This window comes from Danio aesculapii, chromosome 16 (assembly GCF_903798145.1).
Source record: "Danio aesculapii chromosome 16, fDanAes4.1, whole genome shotgun sequence".
In the NCBI taxonomy this organism is placed as follows: domain Eukaryota; kingdom Metazoa; phylum Chordata; class Actinopteri; order Cypriniformes; family Danionidae; genus Danio; species Danio aesculapii.
Window position 1 is genome coordinate 17,900,604 of NC_079450.1, and position 23,945 is coordinate 17,924,548.

The following is a 23,945-nucleotide window of genomic DNA, read 5'->3' on the forward strand; positions in this document are numbered from 1 at the left end:
CATTCAGTACTCATTCTATTGTTTGTTCACTTATTAATTCAGTTTTTCCATTATTCTATCTTCCCACCTATCCAGATCTATTAGTCAGATGTAAGTGCAAAACTCGGTGTGAATGAGATCATACTAATGCCTCTTATTTCCTGTTGTGTAGTGTTTGATTCCTGAATTGGTGTCAGTAGACCTTTTACTTCAGACTACTTCACCTAATGACTTAACTCTTTTACTTTTTCATTATAAAACAAGCACTGGAAGTTGGTGGAAAATGATTAAATTCCACAGCTGTTACCACCCATTTCCTTTGGCACCCTGAACCCTACAGAATCATTCTCACTCATGCTTAAACACGCTTAAGAACGAAAGTCATGTTTCTCAATCCGGGCTTTTAAAATACACACAAAGCATATCACTAACGCTCACAGTGCACCTACAAAACCTGCTTCTGTGATTTAGTACGTTTTCATTGAGATTACGTTCATATATTATTGTGAGGGTAATTAAAGAATTCTCCTTCCCTGCCGTGCCTCTTTTACAATCCCTTTGCGTAGGGGAGTGGACGCAGTTAATTGTGTGCGCACTTGTAACCATTGCCGTAATCATGAGAGTTTTTTTGTGACCAGCTTCACACTTTCTCTGCACACATGTGGGGGCTCCAGGTGTCATGGTCTCCGCCAGCCGCTCGGCCCCCCAAAAAAGAGAGCCCGAAAGGTTCACAGGCCACTTGATTATGGGCTGGCGGACACAGCTGCGGTTTGTGCCACTTCATTAAAACTGTCATCTGCTTCACAACATATAGCAGAGGTCCATGATATTATGGGATATACAGTTGAAGTCAGAATTATTAGCCCCCCTTTGAATTTTCTTTTTAAATATTTCCCAAATGATGTTTAACAGAGCAAGGAAATTTTCACAGTGTGTCTGATAATATTTTTTATTCTAGAAAAAGTCGTATTTGTTTTATTTCGGCTAGAATAAAAGCAGTTTTAAATAATAAAAAAAAAATTATGGTCAAAATTATTGGCCCCTTTAGGCTATATTTTTATTCGATAGTCTACAGAATAAACCATCATTATACAAAACTTGCCTAATTACCCTAGCCTGCCTAGTTAACCTAATTAACATAGTTAAGCCTTTAAATGTCACTTTAAGCTGTATAGAAGTGTCTTGAAAAATATCTAGTAGAATATTATTTACTGTCATCATGGCAAAGATAAAATAAATCAGTTATTAGAAATGAGTTATTAAAAAGTTATGTTTGGAAACGTGTTGAAAAAAATCTCTCCGTTAAACAGAAATTGGGGAAAAAATTAAACAGGGGGGCTAATAATTCTGACTTCAACTGTGTGCAGTTTCTGTCAGAGACTGAGATTGTAGGCCTCCAAACAACAGGTGAGTTGTCATTTTTTTGTTTCACTTTATAGCGGATATCTTGGGGTCAGGGTTTATTTTTTGAGAGTCAGATTATGTATAGATACAGTGCTCAGCGTAATTGAGTACACCCCATTTTGAAAATGAATATCAATTTCTGAGTGAATATAGGCAATGTATTTTGGTGCATTTAAACAAAACAAATTTATTAAACAGATACATTTATTAAAATAATATTTTAGTCACCAAACATGTTTAGAAATTGAAAGATAATTAAACTAGAAAATAAAGTTTGTAGACAAACTTTATGGTGGCTTGAGAAAGCCCTGTCTGAACTTTTCAAGTAGATTTTAAGTTTAAACAATTAAAGTCTAAACCACCAAGTGTTTCACAGTGGCTTGTAGACACCATGTACTTTCTGAAGGTAGAAAAGCATGCTCTCGCTCTTCCGATTACACATCTTTTTACGATAAATGGCAACCCCTCATAACTTACTTTCAGTCGCTTATAAGTTTGTCCACTGATTGTATTTTTCCAATTCATTGAAATCACTCCTCCACCCCCCCCCCCCCCTTTCTTCCCCCCACTTTATCATGTTTTTATTTATAAATTATTATTATTTTTTACTATTATTATTTTATTTACTCCTTTTTATTAATATTGTTGCTGTTATTATTGTCATGTTATTTATCATAATTTTTTATATATATAAATGTTTTATTTTCTGTCACAAAAATTTAAAAGTGGAAAGTCTTTCACTATGTCTGTCATATGTCATTTATGTTCTTTTCACTCAATAAAAAAAAAAAAAATAATAATAATAATAATTAAAGTAGTTTTGAAGAAGTTTGAAACAGTTATAAGTATATATATATGTTAGCGTGTTTCTAGTATGGATTGACATGTTTCTTGCTAGGTGGTTGATATGGGGTTGTGAATGTTTGCTAAAGTGTTGCCAAGTGGTTGCTAAGGTGTTCTGAATGGTTGCTAGGGTGTTCTGAGTGGTTGCTTAGGTGTTGCTTGGGTGTTCTGAGTAGTTGCGAAGGTGTTGCTATAGGGTGTTTATGTGGTTGCTAAGATGTTGCTAGGTGGTTGCTAGGGTGTTCTGGTTGCTAGGAGGTTGCTAAGGCGTTGCTAGGTGGTTGCTAAGATGTTACCAGGTGGTGGCTAAGGTGTTGCTAGGTGGTTGCTAGGATGTTCTGGTTGGTGGCTTGTTGGTTGCTAAGGTGAAGCTAGGCGTTTGCTAAGGTGTTGTTAGGTGGTTGCTAAGGTGTTGCTAGGTGGTTGCTAAGGTGTTCTGAGTAGTTGCTAGGCAGTTATTAACCTAAATTAGCATGGTTCTAGTATGAATTAGCATGTTGCTAGCATATTTCTAGTATAAGCATATTGTTAGCATGAATTTAGCATGAATTAGCATGTGTTGCTAGTATGTTTATAGTATGAATTAGCTTGTTTGCTAGTATGATTAGTATGTTTCCAGTATGAATTGGTATGTCGTTAGTATGTTTACATTATGGATTAGTATGTTGTTATTAGGAACTGGTATGTTGTTAGTATGTCCAATGTAAAGTCAATGGCAGTTTTTTATAATTGAAGTCTATGGGACAGTTGCTAGGGTGCCATAAGTGGTTGCTAGGGTGTGGCTAGATATGTGGTTAAAAGATCATCAGATCATCAGATCTGATTGGCAGATTGGTAGTCTGAGTTAAATGAGCCCAAGTCTGTTTGACAGTCTGGTGCAAAGTTATGAGGTCACGAAGTTTGATTCTTCTTCTTCTTCTTCTCTTCTTCTTTGACTATTTAAGAACGCATCTTCTACTAGACCATTCATACTACAACCACCAAACTAACTCCAAGCCTCCAAATTATACTAAATTAAATTTTGACTTATTTTCCAATTGATCTGACTTACAGTTTTCAGAATACTGACCCAAAAAATTCAGAAAAGTCCTATAGACTTAAGTTCATCATAAAATCTCAAAAATGATACTGCATCATTAATTAATATATGTTCGAAGCAAAGTTTTCTAGTTATTTCTAAATATTAGCAAATAAATTAGGAAATTACCCATGGCAAATTTAATATAAAACAGTTGGTATATTTAACTTCAGCCCACAGCCCTCTATCAAGTATGGTTTTTGGCCCTTTATAAGAAATAGTTTGGGCACCCCTGATGTAAACTTAACATTCTGTAGTGCATTAGGTTATTGTTTAAGACCATTTCAGTCATCATACAGTCGACATCTATCATCTTCTCATCAGTGACATCCAGTCTAAACAGTCTCTGGGTCATTGTGTGTAAAGTATCTTCTTGGACACTTTTAATGCTTCCAAACAGTTTGCTGCAATTATAAATTGCCAATGTCTTAAGGTAGTTCAGTATGATGTGATTTACTTTCTATGTGTGATTTGATTGGACAGGAATCACAGGACTGATTTTTCTAATCCCCATAGACAGGAAATAATAAAGTAGTGACTGCAGGTTGAAGAAAAGTAATGGAGTAAAAGTACCAATACTTTACTAAAATGTACTCAAGGGAAAGTAAAACTACTCATTTTTTTATAACTACTTAGTAAATTACAATTCTTGAGAAAAACTACTTAATTACAGTAATTTGAGTATTTGTAATTTGTTACTTTACACCACTGATACTGACTGATGTAACCTTGTGTTACAACTAGCTCTGGTCTCACCTACATGGTTCCTGACTGTGGCTTGTTATGATTCATAATGCAGTCATCTACCAATATAATGTATTACCTATAGTCGTAATACACATTTGATTCATTGTGATTCATTGATGCTGTACCCTGTAGAATAAGCTTGTGGGGAATGAACCAGCTTGGGTTACGCAGACATTTATAACCATTAAAATGTTGGCCTAGACGAGCTTGCATGAAGTCAAACATTTAACACATGTTTTCATAATTCATATTTTGTATACACAGTTGTGACTAGAATAAACTCTCCAGTTCATGAACACACTGACATCTGTATGTGATTATAAACATTTGAAATAATATAATAATTATAATTAATTAATGATAAACACAACAAAACCGTGTGTGTTATTTGTTGTATACTGCTTACCTGCTATCCTGGTAAATTTAGGATATTTAAGATATTTAATTATGAATTACTCACTTGTTAAAAGATGTTTTTTGGCAAAGTACGTACAGTATGCTGCAAATGCCCAATGCTTGGGTCAGTTTCTATTCTTAACTAAATATTAGATTGCTGACAAAATATTCATGTTTATTGCACAAAACAATGATCAGGATATAGAATGATTGCCTTATTTTGTATAATTGATACTTGATTCTGTACTTTGTTTTTGTTTACCTTCTATTCACTGGATACCTCAGTTTTAAAAGTCTGCAGGGGAGGGGGTGGATGATAAATGTCATTAAATACACTGAAAAAAATTATTCAAAGATGATTCCTTGGATTTACTCAATTTTTTACGTTAAGTGGTTGTAAACAATTTATTTGGGCTGAATTTAAACAAACAAATTAAGTTGAACATTGCTCAATTTAATTTGTTTGTTTAAATTCAACACAAATAAATTGTTTGCAACAGTTTTTCATGCAACACTTTTTTCAGTGTAGGTTTTTTTAAGCCTGTATGTTTTGTTAAGAATAATAATAATAAAAAAACAATCACACATAGAAAATTGAGAAAATAACTCTGAATTTCTGTGTTAAAATATAATAACAGTAACAGTAATAATAGTAGTATTGTAATTGTAAAACCCAAAAAGTTAAGGTAACTCAAACCATATGAGGAAACTGATGGCAGCAAACCATTTAAGTTCAACTAATCCTAGTGAGTACTGTGAACTTAATCCATTTGAGTAAAAGAAGCAATTTGAGCACAGTAAAACCCAATAAATGAAGAGAACTCAAACCCACTGAGTACTGTAAAATCCAATAAGTTAAGGCAACTCAAACCGTTTGAGGAAACCGATTGCAACAAACCATTTGAGTTAAAAACTAATCTATATGAGTACTGTGAACTTACTCCATTTAAGTTAAAGTAATAAGCTAATTAATTAACTCATTCCCTTCAACACTGAGTTCAAAACTCTTTTCAAATGGGTAGAAATACTTTCAGTAAATTCTGAGTTAACTACACTCATTTCATTTAATAAAGTTGACTGTTGGGTTTTCCAGTGTATAATAAGTTACGTAAAAGAAAATAATTAATAGGATCCTTGCACTGCAAGCCTTTCAAAGCTTAACATGTGAAGCTTGCATTTTTAAACATTAGCAACAATTATTTCTTAAAAGCTTAATTTTGACAAATTTTAGTAGATGAACCTTTTTGTAATTGTAATATTGTTTAAGGCAGTTAGTTAAACAAGTTTTCAATGTTTTTCCAATGGAATCTACTACATTTAAGCAATATTTTTCTGGTATTCCTGACATATGTATAATGCTGTATGAGAATAATAGCACAGTATGTGTGGCAATAAACCCTGTAATAATAAGCAAAAAAACAACAACAACTAAATATTAGCTGTCTTCATCTGCCGTTTTGTTTATGAAAAAAAATTTGCCTCAGCCTGCTAAAAGCAGAAAAACGAGAGCTGTTAACCCACTTCATAAAGAACTTAAATATTAAAAATAAATCTAAAACATAAAAATGCATAAAAACTCTTGAATCCACTTGAATTTCCACTAGGGTTTAAAAATACGGGCACAGTGCAATACTGCATATGTTCATGCACAAATTTAGTTTGGAATAAATATATATTGCACACATATGCAACTTTTTTTTTATATAAAATTGCATCATTTATTCTACATAAAAACATTTGCAGTCAGACTGATGAAAAAATGGTGCATGTAAACAGAACGTGTGAATTATAAAATTCACTGTTACTTTAAATCTTATAATTGGCCAAATGGTTTAAATATGATTTGTGATGCTGCCAAATCACATGATTACAAAAATATAATGATGTTAAAGTCATAACTGGAAGATTTAAAGTTGTAGTTGTAAAGTTTTTTGACTGATTGTGTGATATAAAATCACTTTGTGAAATGTAACATGACAGTTTATGAAATATTATTTTGCGGTTTGACCTTAAAGGCACAATATGTATTTATTTTTTTCAATAAAATATAGGTGGCTCAGTGGTTAGCACTGTCGCCTCACAGCATAAAGGTCGCTGGTTCAAATCCCGGCTGGGCCAGTTAGCGTTTCTGTGTAGTGTTCTTCCCGTGTTTGCGTGGGTTTCCTCCGGGTGCTCCTGTTTCCCCCACAGTCTAAAGACATTCGCTATAGGTAAATTGGGTAAACTAAATTGGCCATAGTATATGCGCGTGTGAATGCGAGAGTGTATGGGTGTTTCCCGGTAATGGGTTGCGGTTAAATGGATAAGTTGGCAGTTTATTCTGCTGTGGCGACCCCTGATGAATGAGGGACTAAGCTGAAGGAAAATTATAGAATGAATATCCAAATTCCACTAGACCAGGACAGTGTCCTGTGTGGCCATGCCAATGATGACAGTCACACACCCTCGATATTCAATTTGCTTAATCGAAAACAGGGAAACATGTTTTAAATTCATTCATCTTATTTTGGCTTAAGGCTCATTTATACTTCTGTGTCGAGTGATCGCCGTGACCCACAGCGCATGCCTTGCGCATAGTCGTGCATTTATACTTCTATGTGCTGTTTGTTTTGATCTGCAGTAACTCTTCTGAAGCGCTAGCTGGCAGTTGGTTTTTATGTTCCTCTGTTTCTTCACGGATGTTTTGTTATGCTACCTTATGTACAAGTAGCTAAAACTCACTCGTTCAGAGGCAGGAACAAAAGTTTCTATCTGGAGCTCCTTCACAGAGTTGACACTTGTAAACACTCGCTCTGTCAGGCTCGTGGCTCTCAGTACCACCCTTGCTCATCACCGATACCAACACCAACTAATCACAGAGCTTGTGTTTGCGTCGTTGCGACGTGTAGTTACATTTTTTGAGAAGTGCACATTAGCGTTGGCGTCAGCCACGCCGATGGCTAAGCGACCGTGCGAAGGCTGCGCGGGACCATACGTAAACTCCACACAGAAATGCCAACTGGCCCAGCCAGGACTCTAACCAGCAACTGTGAGGCGACAGTGGTAACTACTGAGCCACCGTGCCACCCCATGTTTTAATATGTAATGCTTTTTAATAGAATGCATAGAGCAGTTATATAACATAAGCCTAAATACATTTATTTTATAAAACAGCAGCCTTACTCCGTTTCATACTACCATGATAATTAGTTTTGAATACTTTAGATCATCCATCAACATGATTGCTACAGGACTCCAATAGGACGTAAAAAAGACTACAACTCCCATGATTCCATACTCAGTCATTGTGTCAACTATGCTTTTGTTTGTTATGAATATGCACACTCTAGTGGCAAAAAATACATACTATGCCTTTAAATTTTAAGATCTATGTGAACCAGAAATAGCTGAGACTTTTATTTTAGTATGTTGATGTACTTCCAAGTCAAACTGAATATTCAGTAGAGGGCGGGGCTTATTTTATGCATCATTCCCTCATAGCAAATTGATTGAAGTAGCGGCATGGTTAAGAGTGTCATCAAACTGACATCAAACAAAAACCCCACTCCAAACACAGAAGCAAATAGTCAGACTTTGATTGAAGATTAACAAAGCAAACATTTTATTTTCAGCTAATTAACTTGCGCAAATGAATTATTCGCCTAAAGGATAACAATGTGTGCTAGCAAAATAAACATTGCAAACTTGTTTCACACAGACTTTATTATGTGGCTCTAAATTTTGGAATTATATTAGTTGGATGATGACCGGCAGATATAATTATGAGAGATAAAATTGTAGTAGGCTGGCTGTGTGCAAATGCTCAAAGGTTGGATCAGTTTCTTAACTAATTATACGTTTCCATCTGCCATTTTGTTTATAAAAGAAAGTGAAGCATTCTGCATACTGGCTGCTAGAAAGCCGAACAAAGAGAGCTGTCAACCGGTCAAGGTCCCACTTCATAATGAACTTCTCCTGCGGATCACAGACCACAGCCAATAACAGTGAGCTCTCAGTTTCCCTTTTAAGCATAATTGTGTGATCAGGTTTTAGATAAGAAATAAAATCACAATATGATATATAGATATGACACAATATGAGAGAGAAAGAGATCATTTGTTCTTGTAATTTGATCATTTGAGTTGTTATTGTAATATTTTAAGGTTTAAATACTTGTTTTTCTTTGTAATTGTGGATTATATTTAAGTAATATATGACTAAATTACACAACAAGAGATAAAAAGGCCCCATCAAGTGCTTTGAGTTGTGCATTTTATTTAATGTTTGACATAATCTCAACTGAAACAAGAAGACAGTAACTCCTCCTCCTTTTTAAAAAAAAGCCAATCGTGTTCTGTTTAAAGGGGTGGTCCAGAATGAAATTTTAAGGCTTGGCTGTGTTTATAAGTTCCAAAGCAATGTGTGCTCATGCTTCATTTGTAGAAAATCACCTTGTTTTCATATATCTTACTTTGACTATATACAGCTACTCTGCACACATGAAAACGACATATTTCCTAGTTCCTCTGAAAGGCCCGCCCTCAAGAGACTCTGATTGGTCAGCTAACATAATGTGCTGAGATTCACGGATTGGTTCCACGTCACCGGTAAAGCATCACGCGCTTTGATTCTGCTGTGTAAATGGTCAATCAGAGTAGCTGTTAGCAGTATCTGTTTGATCCTTCATCTGGCAGAAAATGAAAAGGATGAACCTCATGCCTGCTCTCTAAAATAAATTCTGACAAGTGTCTGTAACAAGTGAAAATAGGGTGTGGCTTCTTTAAGAGAGAATCTGCATTTTATGTATGTGTGTGTATGTATGTGTGTGTGTGTCTAAACAGTCTTTAGACGCATGTAACACGAGAACCACATGTGTGCGGGACCGATGTTTATTTTCCTTTTTTTTCTCTGATGCCCAAATAAAGTTATTTTTCTGTAATATACAGTGATGCTGTTGACAGAAGAATAAAGAGCAAGATGTGCAATGTGACCTGTGTGAGTTTTGATTGATTTTTCTGCTGCAACACGAGTTAGGCGAGCTATCCTGTATTTTTTTTTTACCTAACTCAACATGTTACATGTTTTTCACATATAGTTGGGTTATAAGCATGTGTAAGTAATAAAAAACGTTCTCATATCTTTTAAGAGTTCATTATTTCAGATAGATAATGCAGGGAAATCGGGCGCATAGAGAGACACTGCAGCGCTGGTGAAGATTGTGGCTGTTTACAGCAGTTTGATGGAAAATATGAATTTGTAGCTAAACTGTTAGCGGTGCCAAACCGCATTTACATTGTTTACATCCTTGCTACAACATACCGCTAACGCTAGACACTGTGCATGTCAGAAATCAATTTTAACAAATTAAAAATACTTACAGGTTGTGGCTCACAATCCACAGCTTTGTCAATTGGAGCTGCTACTTTGAGGAGTTTTAGCTGAATCCAGCACTGAACTTGGAGAGATTCTGGAAGTTCTCTTTTGTCAAATGCATGCTATATATTTTTATAATTCTCTGGAACATAATTAAAATTAAACTGTAAGCACTTCTCTCTTTGTGTTGTGTCCTTTGGAAGCCCAAATACAGAAACAGAACAAGCTCTGTGGAAATAGCAGTATTTGGACGGCATTTTAGCTTTCTTTGCTATAACATTACAGTGCCTCTGGCTACGCACCTTTGCTGCGCAGGGTGTATGCGTGTGGTGAATGTGCGTAACCGGGAGCCCTTGTGATCTCACTCGCCCGGACGTATTTTTTTTTGTAGTCCCCAAACTTCATTTGCTGTAGGCTTTGCTAATCTAACTCTGTAAAAGCCAATGTCTCCCTTTGCATTGAACTTTGAGCATATTGCATTCAGAGATGTTGTTTATGCTACATTACGCATCAACTAGTTTAAAATATGATATAGTAGTGGACAACCCCTTTAAATGACAACTGTGCCAGTCAGAGCTGAAATGCGATTTCTTAAGTGTTTGAAACTCACATTGTGAAATGAAAATTTGATATGTGACTTCAAATGGTATAATTGCCAAACTATTAGAATCCGTACTTTAATTGTGAAATTTTATGTAATCACAAAAAGTTTTGTCTTATGTGTTATGTAAATCACATTGTGAAAATAGAATTCACAGTTTATGAAATATTAATTTGCAATTTGACTTTAAATTTGTAAATGATAAAAATTTAGATTTTGAAATTATTTGAATAAATTTGAAATGATTTGAATTTAGAAATCATCAAAGAAATCAAACATTTTATCTCCTAGTTATAGCTGGAAGAATTGCAAGATATGAATGGGTCAAGGCAGAATTGTGATGGTTCTCTTCAGAATTACATCTTTATTTTTACGTAATTCTGAGTTTTTGTCTTCAGTTATATCATTTTTTCTCAAACCAAAATTCTGAACTTAAATATTTAAAACTGTGAGATGCAAAGTTGCAATTTTGAAAAAATAAACTTACAATTAGGAGTATATATATCAGAATTGCAAGAGTTTATATCTTGCAATTCTAACCTTTTTCTAAGAATTGCAAGGGGAAAACAGGTCAATATTGTAAGATAATCACAATACTTAGGAGATTTTCATTTAAAATTGCGGTCATTTGACTTGTAATTATGACATATAATCTCATAACTCTGGAAAAAAAGGTCAACCTGCAGTTTGAATTTGTAGCTGAGTTTTAAACTCATAATTCTTGGAAAAAATAAGTGATTATCCTTAAGTGATTGAAACTCACATTGTGAAATAGAAATTTGAAATGTGACTTGAAATGGTACAATTGCCAAACTCTTAAAATCATGACTTTAATTGTGAAATTATTATTTAATTGCAAAAAGTTTTGTCTTATTGTGTGATATAAAGGTCACATTGTGAAATAAACTTCACAGCTTATGAATTAATTTTGCATTTTGACTTTAAATAAATGATAAAAATGCTGATTTGAAATTATTTGAATAATTTGAAACTATTTGAAAATATTTTAAAATGATTTAAATTTTGAATTATCAAGAAAACAAACATATTATCTCCCACACTGTTAAAAAAATCCTGGTTGCTTTAAATTTTTAAGCTGAATTAAATTAACCTTATGCGTCCATTGAACTTTTATTATGTTAAACTGACTTAAAACCTGATTAACTTAATTTAATAGTTACAATGGCCTAAAAGCATATGCTGCCATGACCTAATTGATCATATAATTTTCTACAGTGCAGTTATAGCTGGATGAAATGAAACTATAATTTCTGTTACCTGAATGTTCTTAATGTTTTGCTCCATACGCTTTTCTATTTGAAGAAACTGCTCTATTAACTTCTGGCAAAGCAGAATGGTTTGTTTATATCATTCTCTGCAATCGGCTTTTCTTGCAACATAAATCCTAAAAGGATTAAGGGTGCTATGGAAAAGATGCATTTGAGTTCTTGTTTGGGTGTGTGGAGATTATATAGTGCGTTTAGCCATGTTCTCTTTCATATTGTAACAATAACACGTTGTGTGTGAGTAAATATGACCTTTGGATAATCCTTGTAATGATTCTAAGTAATAGGATTTGTGGGGCTTGCATTTTTCATGCTGTAAAGGTTAATCTCACTTGAGTATTAATGAGAATAAGACGCGATGAATGCCAGTGGCGTGTTTGATGCAACTTTTTTTTATACTCTTGGTGAAAGTTCAGTTTGCCTTACTTCGCTTAAACCTTGTGCAATCAGAAGGATTTGATGGAAGCCTGTGCCACATGACAAAAAATAATATTAATTGTGAATATTTGCAGTTTATAACTTTTCTCTGGCGCAGTAGTAGTGCTGTTGCCTTACAGCAAGAAGGTCGCTGGTTCGAGCCTCGGCTGGGTCAAACTCCAGTTCTGTGTGGAGTTTGCATGTTCTCCTTGCGGTTGCGTGGTGTTCCTCCGGTGGCTCAGTCCAAAGACTGCAGTGCAGGCGAATTGGATAGGCTAAATTGTCCTTAGTGTATGAGTGTGAATGGGTGTGTATGGATGTTTCCCAGAGATGGGTTGCGGCTGGAAGGGGCGTCCGCTGAGTAGAACATGTGCTGGATAAGTTGGCGGTTCATTCTGCTGTGGCGACCCCGGATTAATAAAGGGACTAAGCTGAAAAGAAATGAATGAGTGAATGAACTTTTCTCTAAACTGCTACATTGTCGACTATACAACACATTGCAAAATTTTAATGTTGTGAGAAAATCAGATCTGTGATATATTTACTCACAATTGTGAGTTTATAAATTTTCAACTACAAACTTCTGAAGGAAAAAAATCTTAATTTTGATGATCAGAATAGTGTGATGTTAATTTGGAATTGCAAGAAAACAGTTAAATATTTCAAGTTTAGTAAGGGTTAGGGCTATTTAGAGTAATCTCACTTTGTTCTCGGAACTGCAAGATATGAATTGCATTATCATATAAAGGCAGAATTGTGAGATTTTAGCTCATTAAAAAGAATTCCTCCTCAGAATTACAAGAAAAAAGGTGTTTTTGTCTTGAAGTTATATAATAACTTAATAAGTTAATAATTTTCCTCAAGCCACAATTATCAACTTAAAGTTCGAGTCGCAATTTAACAAAAAAATAAACTTACAATTACGAGTTTATAGTTCAGAATTGCAAGAGTAAAAAAGTCAGAATTCTCAGTTTATATCTTACTATTCCAACTTTTTGTAAGAATTGCAAGGTGCAAACAAGTAAATATAATAATAACAATAATATAACAGGTTCCTATGTGAGAGTGTATGAGTGTTTCCCAGTACTGGGCTGCAGCTGGAAGGGCATCCGCTGTGTAAAACATATGCTGGATAAAGTGGCAGTTCATTCACTGTGGCGAGCCCTGGTGAATATAACAGGTTCCAAATGACCCCCACTGCCAAAACTCCAGATTTTGTCAATTTTTTTGTCCCTTATATGATCTCCCTTGTGAAGTTTTGACAATCTTTGTCTTCACCGTCAATCGGCCTGAAACCTGCAAACAGTAATTTTTCGTGAGGCCCAAAATCCAGCTATTAAATAAAATGTGCTAATAAAATATCTACCTGAGACATGATCTATATATGAGGTCATCTTTCATTTTAATGTTGTTAAATAGAGCAAAACATTCCACAAGTAGTGTGTTAGTAGTGTATTCTTGACTATGGAGTTTATTTGTGGAACACAATATGACCAATGAAAACTGTGAAGCACCAAAAGCAGTCCATTTTACAACTAAATACAATTAGGCTGTTTTTATTATCTACAAATTGTGAAATGTACATTTTCCAAGAGAGGCTGGACAAATTGTGAAGCACCCCATTATTAGTAGTTCAGTTATTATGTTTTATTTTTAAATGATTCCTCAAGATGGCCAAATTTTGACTTTTGTATGCCATTTCTTTAAAAACTGCCATTTAACTTTAAACACTAATAACATTATTTTTAAAACTGTCAAATAAAGCTCATGGTTGAAATAAATATTTGCAAATAAATACTGAGGAGGTAATTTATTATGGTAAGAAATTTGACAAAATTGTAGGAGATATTTGTGATAAATCAGAAAGCATGCACATTATCAGCCGACAAGCTTCCAAGCATAAATTAGTATATCAAATGCAGTATTCAAGCCTTATAACTAAATACAAAATGACAGGAATACAGTGCTTAGCATATATAAGTACACCCCTCACAAATCTATCTTTAAATTCATATTTTTAAATAGGAAGCTATACAATATTATATTTGTACATATACAGTACATGAGATTAGTCAGTACTGAAGCCAAATCTGGAGCTTATCTAACAAAATAACTTACAATAACGGTCCAAACAATGGTGCACCCAAATTTATATGTTATAGAAAAATATTAAATACAAATGAAAAAAGAAGAAAAATCAAGAAAAGCAAAAAAATATATATATATTTTTGTTGAAATTTTGGAGGTTGTATTTTTATTTTTTGCAGTATTTAGCTTGAACTTAATTGTATTATCTTTCAATTTCTAAATATGTTTGGTGGCTAAACTATTATTTTATTAAATATACCTGTTTAATAAATCTGTTTTGTTTAAATGCACTAAAATTTATTGCCTATATTCACTGAGAAATGGACCAGTTTTTAAATAATTTTCAAAATGGGGTGTACTCAATTATGCTGAACACTGTAACTGCAAAATGTCCACTTTTGGAGGAAAAATAGCCACCTTTTTCACCCAGGCTGGCTTCAGGCCTAAAACTGTGACATCAAAAGCCACAATTGCTTTTTTTTTTATTTGAAAAGAATGAATGAATAGGCCAAACAAGTCCAGCGCTGAGTGATTTTGATGGGCTCCTCATTGCCCACCCAGCTCTCCTCAAGAACACCCAGACAGGCATTCCAGCGCAGCTTATCAGACGCCCATCTGCGCTCAGGAGGGGCGAGTCTGGAGGGTACTGTGTGTGTTTTTGGGGGTCGTTGTGCAAGCTCGGCTCAGGTCGAGAGGAAGCGCGCTGCTGGGGTTAGCGGTTCATTAGTGTTTACTAACAATCGCTGGATGTCAGAAAGGTCTCGGGAGAAGAAAAAGATGTTTAGGAGGAGAGATTGGTTTATGGGGTCATGTCGTACAACTTATTACACAAAGAGATAAAGGATTAGTCTTTCTTTTCTGTGTCTCTTGCTCTGGAAGTGACCTAAAAGCTCGATTGGGTCAGTTTACTACAGCCGCTCTTGGGGTTTGAGTCTAATGGTCGCTAATCCAACTAGCATGCTCTCTCAAAACATTTGGCTCACTTTCTGTCTTTGAGCATTGCACGGCGAGGTAGAGGTTAAATCCATTAGGTCTTAAAGTTACCATCATTAAATGTTGCCCATGGTATCATTAGTTGTTGCCGATGGCAGATTTGAAAGCTAAGAAGATAATTGTAGGGATATCAAGGACTGCATTTAAAAAAAATTAAATATGTTTTTTTCAGTGTATTGATAGACTTTTACTAAAGGATAACTACACATTACACTGTAATAAAAAAGCACTTTATTTTGATGGTGCATTTGTGAATTTAAGTTACATTGCATTTACATGCTAACTAATTCTCATTAGATTATAAGTAGACTGTTTAGCTTGGGGTTACGGTTAGTGTAAGTTGACATGTACTTGCAAATTTTATTATAGTCAGTTAAATGTCTGTTGAAGGAGCAGTATCAAAGATATTAAGCAGACAGTCTACTAATACTCAAATGAATCATCAAATTAAAGTGTTACCAAAAACTGGCTAATTTTCAAAATCAAATAAACCTTTCTAGTCATTTGAACTCAGCAGTCAAACTGACTAGCAATATTAAGTTAAAACTTGTATAACAAAAAAAATTACAGTTGAAACCTGCTTGAATTATTAAAATTAGGTAAAGTAACATAAAAATTACGTTGTCATGACTTTTATTTTATGGTATGCCATAAATGTTTGGTTCCACACAGTTTGTGTTGGGACAACATAAAGGAATTAAGTTAACTTATTAGTTTTTACAAATTTAAGGGGATTGAACATTGCATATTGAACATTGTCCCCCCAACTAACTCAGGAATTGTGTTGTTTCATCTAATAGGGTATAAGCAGAAGTATGCAGAAGGATTTTGTAGTAACCTGGGTCAAGTGCTTCCGGTGAACTACAGTTACAAAATCGGCGCGTTTAAAGTATTTTTCTTTAAAAATCAATGATTCCAGTGCATGATTGATATACGATATAAAGTGGGGTCTCAGAAGCACTGCATTAAATAATATTTTTCCGCGACATGTCTTTAAAATCTGAACGTTTATTTTACTCATTTATTTTCAGTTTCAGTTTCCTTTGTTTTTGTCATTAAAAACATCACAATAAATTGTAATGCAGAACGAAATTGGAATGCATCAGACCCAACAAGAACATAAAAACATTGAACACTATAATAACCTAACATAATAAATAAGCTTTTATAATTTCATAAATATATAAAAATATAGTTATATAAAATGTAACCCAATTAAAAAATCACAGAAGGGAATAAATTATTACTTAAATAATTATTGCACAGTTTGTTATAATAGTTATAATATTAACAATTTGTGCTAGTTACTATTTATTGATTTATTGTTACATACTAGCTATCAATAGTATTTAAGGTACGGTTATATTCAAAAGCCTCATAATGACAGGATAATAACTATCCTGCTAAAATTGGATTTACTTTCAATAGAGTTTCAGCGCTAGCCTGCTAATCCTGACAGGCATATGCGTGTAAACAGCTTTTTATCTCGTTTTACGCTTGAACAACTAAATGATCGCTGAAGTCTATTCTATTTAACTGATTGTATTTAATTCCTTTAACAACATCGATGCTGTAAAGGAATGATATAAAATTGAAAAAAGTCGCATTACTGCTCACCTAAAGTTTATCGGTATGGGAAAAAACACAAGCTCTGCATATAACATATTTTAAATAAGTTGTTTGAACAAACAGCAAATGTAATGTTTTGAGTGTATATTGTTTGTAAAAATGCATAAAAATAATTTTTAAAAATTAGATAAGATAAACAAACACAGTATAAAAGAAACAAACCAACATATTTAGATATAAATATTCCAGTAGTTGTAGAATAACTAATACAAACATGTGAATGATAGAATTAAATAAATTATCCTTTTTGAAAAAAATAAATTTTAAGAAATGGCATTGAAACAAACAAATAAAAACACATCTGATTACAATTAATTATTAGAACTGGATAATAATAAGTAAATAACTGCAAATAAATACATACACTGTAAACCCAACAGTCAACTTTATCAAATGAAATTAGTGTAGTTATAACTCAAAAGTTAAGTTTTGAACTCAGTGTTGAAGGTAATGAGTTAATTAAATACCCCATTACTTCAGCTTAAATGGAGTAAGTTCACACTACTCATATAGATTAGTTTTTTGTTTTTTTTTAACTCAAATGGTTTGTTGCAATCGGTTTCCTCAAACGGTTTGAGTTGCCTTAACTTATTGAGTTTTACAGTACTCAGTTGGTTTGAGTTGTCTTCATTTATTGGGTTTTACTGTGCTCAAATAGCTTCGTTTACTCAAATGAATTAAGTTCACAGTACTCACTAGGATTAGTTTTTGAACTTAAATGGTTTGCTGCAACCAGTTAAGTTAAATTACCTTAACGTTTTGGGTTTTAAAGTGTAGTAATACAATGACAAGCAAAATACACTCAAATGACTGCATGTTCAAACTGCTTATTTTACATAAGCTGAAACAAAATAATTCTTAAGTTTTTTATGAAATAACTTTTTTTTTGTCGTTGTTCAATCCATTTGTAAAAATGATTATGCTAACGTAATCGTTTTGTGTTGGGACAACATGAAGGAATTGTGGGAAAACTTATTAGTTTTTACAAATTTAAGTGGATTGAACATACAACAATTGTTTTCCTAAATGAAACCCCAACACTTTAAAACCCAACAGTCAACTTTATCAAAAGAAATTAGTGTAGTTAACTCAAAATTTACTAAAAGTTAATTCTACTCATTTGAAAAGACTTTTGAACTCATTGTTGAAGGAGTTAATTAAATACCTCATTACTTCAGCTTAAATAGAGTAAGTTCACAGTACTCATGTAGATTTTTTTTACTCAAATTGTTTGTTGCAATTGGTTTTCTCAAACGGTTTGAGTTACCTTTGTTACGGTTTGAATATTTGTGTTATTTCAGCTCTTTTTAAATAAGTAGTTTGAACAAGCAACACATTTTCATAATTTACATTAATAGAAACAAAATAATTGTCAAATAACATTTTACACCCCTTTTGGATATTAATTTTGAGCATCAGGCCAGGGTTAACCTGCTTTCTTATTCTGAGTCAGCAAACCTGCAGCAAATCTCCAGCAAGCAAATGCAGCACATTCTCCCCGTGGGGGTTTGGGTAATGCTACCATAAAACTTGTTTTATTGCCCAGTTTAAAAGACCATATTTTATACAAACAGTAAATAGGAGCACCTTTCCTACCGAAATTGAAAACGCAAGTAATGTTCAGCTTACAAATTTATCTCGAACAACTCGACTTCAAACACACAAGATGAACTCCGCTAATAAAGAATGAGCTCTGTCAGTCAGGTTTCTTATACTTTTTTTAGTTTTTATGTTGTATTGAGAATGATCTGCTGGTTGAAATCTTGAGGCAATTGAAAAACAACCATCTCTCATTTTTCATTCCAGGTTGTAAATATTTGAATGGCTTTAGACGGATGAACCTGCAACTGCAGAATTCGTGCAATTATTTGTGTGGCATTTTTATTTTAGGCCAAATAGGAATGGAGTTAGTTCTCACAGGGGAATGTTTTCCGAGGGCTTTATTTTAGTAACTATAAGTCAAAAGTCCAATTACATAAGGAAAGTGATTGCCCTCAAGCACAAAACTAAAATCCCACCAACATATTTCCTATTTTCTTAGTGAAACACAATAAATTCTAATATACTAATATTTGTTCAGACATTCAGTATTTTGTAAGGGCAAGTTGTCCCATGTTTTATATATTCTATTTTACTTTATTTTACTTTAATATTTTTATTATATTAAAATACATTATGGAGATTTTTGGGGGGTAACTTAATAGTTTTATGTTCAATCTACAAAAATTAGTTACTTTAACTTAATGGATTTGTGTTGGAACACCATGAATAAATTGTGTGGCACCCTGCATTTATGCAGTGTATAATTGTGTTGTTTCAGCTCATTTTAAATGAGTAGTTTGAATATGCAGCAAAAATATATGTTTGGGAAGGTTGGGAAAATAATAGTTTTTTTTTTTATATAATATTTTTAAAAATATATTTATCTATTTTATTTTTAATTATTAGTAACAATTTCAGGCAAAAACAGGTGATTGATTTAAACTAAATTTGTTCATAAATTTATATTTATTTAAAATAAATTGTATTTATTAACTGAGCTGGAAAATCTATAATGACATTTAATTCAGAATCCATTATGACAATATACATTGTGACCCTGGACCGACTTATTTTGCATGGGTATATTTGTGGGAGTAGCTAAAAATACATTGTATGGGTCAGACCTTTCTGTTCTTTTATGACAAAAACTATTAGAATATTAAGTAAAGATCAATTTTCATTAAGATATTTTGTACATTTCATTTTCTGCAATAAATACATCAAAACTTTAATTTGGTTAGCAAGATGCATTGCTAAGAACTTAATATGGGCAATTTAAGCGATTTTTCTCTATCTAGAATTTTTTTTTAGCAATAGTTAATTCAAAAAGTGTATGTATTCAGCTTTCAAATGACTCAGCAGTGACTCCATGCTAAGATGGTATATTAGGTTATATTAGGTTATGTGTAGGGTGTGATGTTGAGTGACCAAAATTCAATGTTTAGCCAGTGTCTAAGGACAACATTATTTTGATGTCCAATAACGACGTTAAATGAGGTTCATATTTAGTTGATAGGTTGTGTTGGAAAGTAACCAAAATCCAACGTCGAGCCAACATCTTAAACCAACGTCATATTGATGTCAAATACTGACATTTATTCATAATTTATGGAAACCGAAATACAATGCCTGATAGACATTATAGTGGTAACATCCACACAATGTCAAGCTGTAACATCATTAGACGTTGATATTTGATTGTTTGGAAACAATCAAAACAAATTGGAAAGTGACCAAAATCAAACATCTGTCTGACGTTGGGTTCTGACATCAAAACTGATTTTCATTTCCACCTAAAATGCAATGTCCCATAACGTTGGGGTCAACTTCAATCTGACATCATGTTGACGTCCTGTGCCTGCTGGGGATATATAAAAATATCACTTTTCAAAAAACTACCCTTATGATTGGTTTTATGGATACATGGTCACATAGTATAAATTACATCATACTGTACATTTACTTCCAAAACTAAACTGAACTCACTCAACTAAACACTAAAAGCAAACCTTTTTTGTCTTGCTACTTAAAGGAGATTGAATTTGTTCTATTTTAGCCAAGGCAAGTCACCGTGAAGCAGTAAGCTGATTTCAGAGTGGTAATGGCTTTTGAAGTTATGTATCCTTGCTCATTCTTGTGCTTGTGGTGGGCTGTGACCCCATGCTAAGAAGGAGGATTGTGTGTGTGTGTGTGTGTGTGTGTGCATGTGCACGCAGCAGAGAACAGAAACAGTACAGAGTTGACGGTCAGTGTTTCTGACTCCATGGCCAAATTGCCCTCTTGTTCACCTTTAATCCCCAATGTGAGTGGCCGGGGAAGGGGTCACTGAATGGTACTGCGGGCTTCAGCCCAGATGACTGGATGAACTGTGGAAATCCCATGTAAAATTGTGTCACTCACTTATACACACAAGGCATTTCCTCTTCTGGCAGGTCTGATCCAGAAAGCAGTCCAGTCGTTTTTAATTCTATAACTGACATTAATCAAAAATCAGGTATAAAGTTTTATCAGTGTGAAACAAGTTCATTAGACACATTCATTTGTTCTTAACCGGATTGTGCTTAATAAGCTCATGATGCACATGATCATGAAAACACATTTACCAGTTTTCCTGAGTAAGAACAAAAACCGCTTCAGCATAAACTGATCATCATTGCTAGTTTTTTTTCATATGCCAATTTTGCCTGGCCTGTTGAATCTGTATGAACCTGCTTTGTGTTGGTTTATTGAAGTTCACAGGTGACTGACATAACAAATAATGTGAGTACTGAAGTGAGTCTTGTAAACATGGTTTACTTGCATTGCCAGGTTATTACAGGCATATCACCCTGCATCCCAAGACCGGTTACTTGCTGAAGCTAAGCAGGGCTGCGCCCAGTCAATACCTGGATGGGAGACCACATGGGAAAACTAGGTTACTGTTGGAAGTGGTTTTAATAAGGCCAGCAAGGGGTCTGTTTGAGTCCTAATACCCCAGTAAAGTGAAGGGGACACTATACTGTCAGTGGATGCCGTCTTTCGGGTGAGATGTAAACCAAGGTCCTGACTCTCTGTGGTCCTTAAAAGTCCCATGGAACTTCTCGTAAAGAGTACGGGTGTAACCCCGGGTGTCCTGGCCAAATTCCCTCCATTGGCCCTTACCCATCATGGCCTCCCAATCATCCCCATCCACCAAATTGGCTCTATCAATGTCTCTCCACTCCACCTTTAGCTGGTGTGTGGTGAGTGCACTGGTGCCTGGTTGTCCTGTGGCTCCTGTTGCATCATCCAAGTGATGTGGAGAGATGATTTCATGATTGTGATGCAATTTGGGTGTATACAATAAATGCTATATATATATATATATATATATATATATATATATATATATATATATATATCACATTTACATTACATTACATTAGTTTGCATGTAAACTGTAACAACAAGTTATTTCATTAAGCTTACATTCTCAGAAATAAAGGTATAAAAGTGGTCACTGTGCAGTAAAAGTTACACTTTTTTAGTACCTAAAGGCTTCATAATGTACATTAAAGGTACATATTAGTGCCTAAAGAGTACAAAAATGAACTTTTTTGCAGTAGTACCACCCCAATTGACAGATTTTGCACCTTTATTTCTGAGAGTGTATCAGCATATTGGTGTGCATGTAAATGTGCTCAATGCTGAATTTGTTCTAGTTAGTTTTATGTTGATTCAGTTCAGTTCTTTATAAATGTCAGTATTGACAACCCTATCTCATGCCAATTCGTAACTATTTGACTTGGTGGCTAATACATATGGATTTGTAAGATCTTATTTATACAATTTAGTGTGATTTGGTCATCCTCCAATGATGGTTGGAATTAGGGGTGAGGTTTGGTGCCATGACTCCTTTTAAAAAATGGTTAATTTTTGTAAGACTGAACTCATCCACCCTCAGAAATAAAGGTACACGAATTGTCACGGGGGTGGTACCTTTTTAAAAGGTCCACATTTGTACTTAAAGGGTCCACATTGGTACCTCAAAATTATATATTAGTACCTAAAAATTTTAAGAGGAACACTTTTGTTCTTTTAGGTACTAATATGTTTCCTTAAAGTATTAACATGGAACTTTTAGTTACAAATTTGTACCTTTTGAAAAGGTACCACCCCAGTGACAGCTCACGTACCTTTATTTCTGAGAGTGCATGAATTTGTACGAATTATCCAATAAACTGACAGAATGTAAAATAGTTATGTTGATTAGGCTGGTATTGAAGGATGTGATTCACTGTAGAGCACCTCCACTAAAACAAGTCAAAGACATCTGTGGCAAAGAACCAAAACTCCACCAATTGACATAAATGGCGAACAAACCTCAGAAACAACAGGCTTAATCTTCAATAAAGCAAGAAAACAATTTAAGAGAGCTACCATCCAATCAGAAGTGGATAGTTGTTTTTTAGTCATTTTTAGAGGTGTTTGATGAGTACAATGAGCGTACTTTATGTTAGAGGTCCAGGTCCCAATCATCCCATACAGTGATCTGTGCTGAAGACTTTCCTCCCAATGGGGAGTCTGCAGGTATCATTAGAGGCATTGTGGGAAATTTGTAAATTTCCCATGTGTAATCCATCAAAAAAGAAAATGGCCATTTTTATTGCCCTAAATTCTGTTTTATGTAACAAAAAGCAATAAAATATAATGAAAATACTGCATTATCCAGGACTTCTAAAACTGTATGGCCTTATGTGACCAAAATTTAAGCCCCAATTATTTCAAAGGGTTCATTACATGTGTAACAATGTGTAATTTGAAGTTTGAAGTTGTAAGTGAAGTTTACTTATGATATGCTTATGATTGACCACAGCTGGTCCCACATTAGCTATCACATGATGTACCGATCAGATGAATCCAAACGCACAAAAATAACCAGATTTTCTTATCTTAGTCATCTTCACCACGAAGACTCCCCCATCCACCCCTACTCCTCTCCCTCTTTGCATTGTGGCATGCAAGGGTGGCATGCCACACGGCAAGAAGGTCACTGGTTCGAGTCCAGGCTAGGCCAGTTGGCATTTCTGTGTGGAGTTTGCCCTGAGTGCTTGTTTCCTCCCACAGTACAAAGAAATGGAGTATAGGTGAATTGAATAAATCAAATTGGCACAGTATATAAGTGCTTCAGTACTGGGCATTCACCGCATAAGCATATTCTGGTATAGTTGGCAGTTAATTCCATCGTGGCAACCCCTTTATGATTAACACTGGTTGCTTGTTTGTTTAAGTACTTCTCTCTCTCTCTCTCTCTCTCTCTCTCTCTCTCTCTCTCTCTCTCTCTCTCTCTCTCTCTCTCTCTCTTTGTCTCTTTACATGTGTGTCTCCTCTTATCAGCCTGAATCACTATAAGACAAATGCTGACATCCTGATGAAATCCAGTGCCTCCCTGAGGTGACAACTCTGCAAATCGCTTTCTGATTTAAGCTGTAATAATAACAAATAAATGTCCGGATTGAATATTTGTTTTCCACAGCACAGCTTAGATAGATGAGTCCGTATACAGGCTTTTAACTGTCCTGTGTGTATCCAGGCCTAATAAATTTGTAAAACTCGGACCGGCGTCCAGCAC